Below are 5,885 nucleotides of genomic sequence, written 5' to 3'. Positions count from 1 at the left end.
ATCTCCAATTTTAAACATATTTTTAAAACACTTTAAACATATTTTTAAAACAGTATATGGATTAAATTATGTCCATCCATTCATCATATTTTGTCCACACCATGAGACATGTCTGTTTAGGAGGTTAAGATGAACATGTTTTGTCCCAGAATCTACTTTAATGGCATTTTTAAAATGAAATATATATAGACTACATTTTTAAATTTCAGTTATTCAAGGATAGTGATAAAAATAAGGTTTTACTGACACTTTACATTTAGTGTTTCCTAATTTGAAAAGTGTTTTCCTACACCTTAGCTCACTTGGACCTTTGAACATCCAGTAAAATATTCAGAGCAGTAAAATAATATCCCTGTTTGTACATACGAAATTTGAAGTTCAAAGGAAAGTTGGAGTTCAAACATCGCATGGCTAGGGAAGTACAGAGAGAGAATAAGAAATGGAGTCTTCAGATTTCTTCTCAAGCATCATTTCTTCTGTTTCACTGTGTCTCATATAGTAGATGTTTCCACTCTCTGTTCACTATTCAAGGGGATATAACATTTATTGAACACCTACTGCACGTTAGACACTGTGCTAGGCATAACAAATCTATGTGCTAGTTGATATGTTCCCATTTAACTTGCAAAGAAACTGAGGCATAGATATAAGAAATTCAACCAAAGGACACATAGAAGAAGTGGCAGAGTCATTCTTGGAACACAGATCTGTCTGAATTTAGAGTCTTTTGTCTCGCTGGAGAGTTCAGCAAACTCATAGTAATGGTTGATGGCAGAAACTCCAGAAGAGGGAATGTGTACAGGAGTGATGTAACTTACTACCTCCTCTGTCTCTGTTAAGTTTTGGTAAATGGAACCATGCGCTTGACTAGAGCTGTAAGCTATAACTTGATTATGACAAGTCATGAGGCTATTGATCCCATCCTATGCACTACGAGCATAAAAGGAGAAGATGGCAGTCCGAGCTCAGATTTTACATTTGACCGTTTCTAGCCTTCATCTTTTCCCTCTACACCAGAAATAGCAATCATTTCCACCCTATCTAACATCCCCAGCGTTAGACAGTCTGCATGTCCCAAACTCCAATGGGGCAGTGTTAGTACTTCCTGATCCTGATCCCTGGCCAAGGATGATTGTCCTGGGGGAAGGAATCTAAAAAAGTGGGCCAACTGAGTTCTTTTTTTGTGGAATTGGGAGAAGAAAAGCAAAACAAAACATTATGGAAGCAGAGTTGATCAGTGTAGGGTGTGCTTGAGCTGAAAGGTCATGTGGACTCTGGGCTTGAGACCACCAATTAGATCAGTCTTAATGCACCTTGTGAAAATGGGAGTGAGAAAGAGAGTTTGCAAAAAGAGAAAGGAGATGGTGAACGTGTTTATATTGTTTACTACTTTCCAGGTGTTGTTCAAATTATTTTACATGTCTACTCCCAACAACAATTTGATTTTATGAATAAGATAATAGAGGACCAGAGAGGGTAAGTGACTTGCCTGAGATCACACAGCTAGTAAGTAGTAGAGCAAGGGTACAGACCCAAAATATGTACACATAATCACTATGCTCTCTTCTCTCTCTAATCAGACACTCTAGTCCTTTCTAAGTCCTCATCCTCTTTGACCCTTGCAGCATCAGAGATGATGACCTCTTCTCCTTTGACTTTCTTAATTATTCATTAACCTGGCTGTCCTCTTGTTTTCCTCCTCCAGCTTCCAAAGGCTGTGTGTACCCAAGGTCTTGACTTATTTCTCTTCTCACAACTCTCTACATGATCTATATCTACTTTCTCCTAAAGCATTATTACTTTATGAGGTCATAAAGCACTGGCTTTCTGTCCTCTCAAAGTGTTAGTTCTTATCTCTGGATTTGAACATTTTGAGTGTATGGCTCCAATCTTTATCCTCTAATTTGGTTATTAATTTCCATGTCTGATCTAAAAATCAATATATAAATATATAGAATATTCATCTTTCTAGCCCCAAATCATCTATCATGTGCTTATTTTCCTGTGTTGTTTGTTTTGGTTTTACTGCTAATTATATTACCAACCTCTAGTCACTATTCCTTAAAAAAACATTTAAGAACTCAGTGGTTCATCCCCTGATCCCCCAGTTTCCTTGTTTGTTTATCTGCACTATTTCATTTGTTTTGAATTTTTATTCTCAGGTTATTTCCATCTGCAAAACCTTATTCATTCTTCCATTCAAGAGCCATTTTTGTCTATGTAAATTTCTCTCTGCAAGAAGGGAGTAAACTTTTTTCCATCTAAGCACCCACAGTGTCCCTTAGTATGCATTGCCATCATTGTTTTGCTGTATACATTTGTTTACATATGTGCACTATGAACTTGGGTAAGTTACTTGAGGATAAGGAATAAGGACTTTGTTAAGGCTGTAGCTACATCCCTTGCTGTGCTTAACATAATGCCTTATACAAGTTGGTACTTTTTACTATCATCATCGACTTGGCTTAAAGCACTCACAACCTTTAGGTAAATAAAGTGAAAAAGAAAATAAAATGGGGGAAACGAAGGAAGGAAGGAAGGAAGGGAAGAAGGAAGGAAGGAAGGAAGGACGGAAGGAAGGAAGGAAGGAAGGAAGGAAGGAAGGAAGGAAAGAAGGAAAGAAAGAAGGAAGGAAGGAAGCAGGGGGAAAAAGAAAGGATGGAGGGAGGAAAGACAGGAGGGAGGGAAGGAAGAAAGAAAAGAAAAAACTGAATAAAGCCAAAAACTAGCAAAGATTTAATACTCATTAAATTTAACTTGTCTTGGTGAATAAATCCCATGTTTTAAAAAGTGAACATTTAAACACTATGGGATTATGATTTTCCTGCTCAGGACCCAGATGATACATCATAAGCAGTGCACCAATGATCGCATGATCATTGTGAGATCCATGGCTTCCATAAATGCTGCTTATGAAACATCCACTGGGCATCACTGTACTTTCAGTATATATCAGGATGAAGTAACACTGTGGGCCCTTCACATGAGAGTTGTTAAAGTACATCTGGAAGTGGGTTGGACAGTGGTATCTTGACTGAAGCCAAAATGCCCATGAGGAGCCAAAGGAGTCTCATGCATACCTAAGTCACTTGCTTGCAGTGCCATGGTCTGACTGTAAAGATCTGTGGCAGATGTCAACCAGTGTTAACGATGTATAGAAGCAATCCATAGCACCTTCTTCTGTAGTGCCACCAGGTGATTTTGCTCCAGAAAATTCATCCACAAATAAACACTTTTGCTTTCATTTCAGATCTGCAAAAAATACATAGACCAAGTCCCCTCTCAGAGGTATTTCTCTACAAATAAGAGGTGCCATCAAGGGGTAAGAGAGATGAGCATTTCAATCAAATGGTCCCAGTTGCCTGTTTGTTTAACATAGTAACATTGCCTCAACAACAGCCAATGTGACTCATTAAATGTAGTTCCCTGGTGAAGACCTGCACTGGACCCGGGCATGCTTGCCTTGTAGGGAGAGACTTCATCACTTCTTAGATAATCACACTCTACTCCCAAGGCCCCAGGAAGAAATTAGAAGTGAGGCCAATTCAGGGAATCTCTGTAAACCCTTTAGGGGTTGATCATGCCCTGCTCTTGTTAATGCTTAAGTTTCTGTTGCCTAAAAAACTTAACTATGAGAATTTACTGCTCCTTGGCTAAGAATTTTACAATAGTCTCCAGTTCTTTAGCCAAGAGGAATTTCACTGATTAGGTTAGATTTTAGCCTCTGATCCTTTATCATTTTCCTTCTTTGGCTTAAGCAATGAGAATGAAAATTACATAAAACTCTCTAGTAATTTTTTCTCTTATATCAAATGATCTGAAATGGGTTGATTTGTTACCCTTTCTGAAGTGTGAATTGTAATTGATACTCAGTAGAAAGTCTCTAAATTGGGAGTTCCCTAGCGGCACAGTGGTTAAGAATCCACCTGCCAATGCAGAGGACACAGGTTTGAGCCCTGTTCTGGAAAGATCTCACATGCCACAGAGCAACTAAGCCCATGAACCACAACGGCTGAGCCTACGTGCCACAACTACTGAGACCTGCATGCCTAGAGCCCATGCTTCACAACAAGAGAAACCACTGCAATGAGAAGCCCACGTACTGCAACAGAGTGGCCCTCACTCGACACAATTAGAGATAGACTGCACGCAGCAATGAAGACCCAACACAGCCAACGATAAATAAATAATTTATTTTTAAAAAAAGTTTCTCCTTTAAAAAAAAAAAAGGAAAGTCTCTAAATTGAGAACATGACTGAATGACATTAACTTCACACAATCTGCTTTCTCAAATTATTTTAGTATTAGCTGTGGTGCTTCAGACATTGTCAGGGTAAAAATGGTTCAGTATTTTCTCCCCACTTATAAAGCTGGAATTAATGGATGCTGTGCTGGTTTACAAAACCTCTCTTGCACTCAACTATCTCAAGGGGAAACTGAGAATTTCAAAGACGGGTAATACGAATCTCAAGTGCTGACTATAAACACTTGACTGAAATATCAAAAAACCTTCATGAAACATATATTTTAAAAAGGAAGCCAGTGGCAAGTAGAACTGATGGGAAGTGGTCTAAAGGAAAGGATGGAATGAAAAAAAAAGCAAGTATTTATTCATCACTTACAGTATACCAGGCACTGTGCTTTGTACTAAACACATCATTGCATTAATCTTCTCAACCTCAATATAAAATAATTATTGTCACATTCCTCTTCAATAAGGAAACATCAGGTCCAGAAAGGTAAAATAAGTTGCTTAAGATCACACAATAACTCAGTGTAAGGGCAGGAAACAGAGTTCTAATGGCCTAGGTTCCAAATCCCAAGCAGTTTTATTTTCTCCTTCTCCCTCAGTTATCAATAATTATATATTTTCTTAAGATATATATTTTATCTCCATAGTTTTACTGTGAAGAAAAGATAGCAAAACAAAATAATAATGTAGGTAAAATAAAGTTATTGACCTGGCAAGTCACTGTCACATGGCTCTTCATTACACCTAATAGCTCCCTCTGACACCAGTTTTTTTGACATTTGTTGAAGCAGACTTACCATTTATCTTGTGTCTCTCTTCTCCATTCTCTCTGCCCCAGGATAGCTTCCCTCTACTTCCTTTAACTTTAAAATGTACTTGAGCCTTATAAACAATACATTTTCAATCTAGTCCCTCAATAGAGAAATAATTTGACATAGATTGAAAAATAACAGAAGTTTTGTTTATAAATGTACTTTTTTTTGTATGTGTGTGGTACGCGGGCCTGTCACTATTGCGGCCTCTCCCGTTGAGGAGCACAGGCTCCGGATGCGCAGGCTCAGTGGCCATGGCTCACGGGCCCAGCCGCTCCGCGGCATGTGGGATCTTCCCGGACCGGGGCACAAACTCGTGTCCCCTGCATCGGCAGGCGGACTCTCAACCATTGCACCACCAGGGAAGCCCAGAAGTTTTGTTTTTATTACATAAAGTAAAATGAGACTGATATTTAATAGACTATTTGAGCAAAAATTAGTTTGATGTTTTTTCACCAGCATGCCTTGACTCTCTTCAATTGCTAACATATCTAGTCACTTTATGGGTTATTTTACATTTATTTTTCACCTGAAACAGGGATAACTTGTGTCTCTCTATCACAGCCTTCTGCGCCTCCTTGGTCTCAGACACAGGAATTGGCTTGAAAAACACAGTTCTGAAATAAATCAGGCCTATCCATAATGCCCATTAATGCAGTGTCCTCAGCCAGACAGCATCATTTATAACCCTAAGAGTAAGGCTGGAACAGCTCCGTATCTGCAGTTTCAGCTCACCAATTTATGCAGCCAGAGCCAATGACTCAGGCAGTCAGAAATCTCACAAGGAGCAGTAAATACATACTCACACACACAGAAAAAAG

Source organism: Neophocaena asiaeorientalis, unplaced genomic scaffold (genome assembly GCF_003031525.2).
Source record: "Neophocaena asiaeorientalis asiaeorientalis breed wild unplaced genomic scaffold, Neophocaena_asiaeorientalis_V1.1 scaffold754, whole genome shotgun sequence".
Lineage (NCBI taxonomy): Eukaryota > Metazoa > Chordata > Mammalia > Artiodactyla > Phocoenidae > Neophocaena > Neophocaena asiaeorientalis.
Note: the sequence above shows the minus strand (reverse complement) of the source record.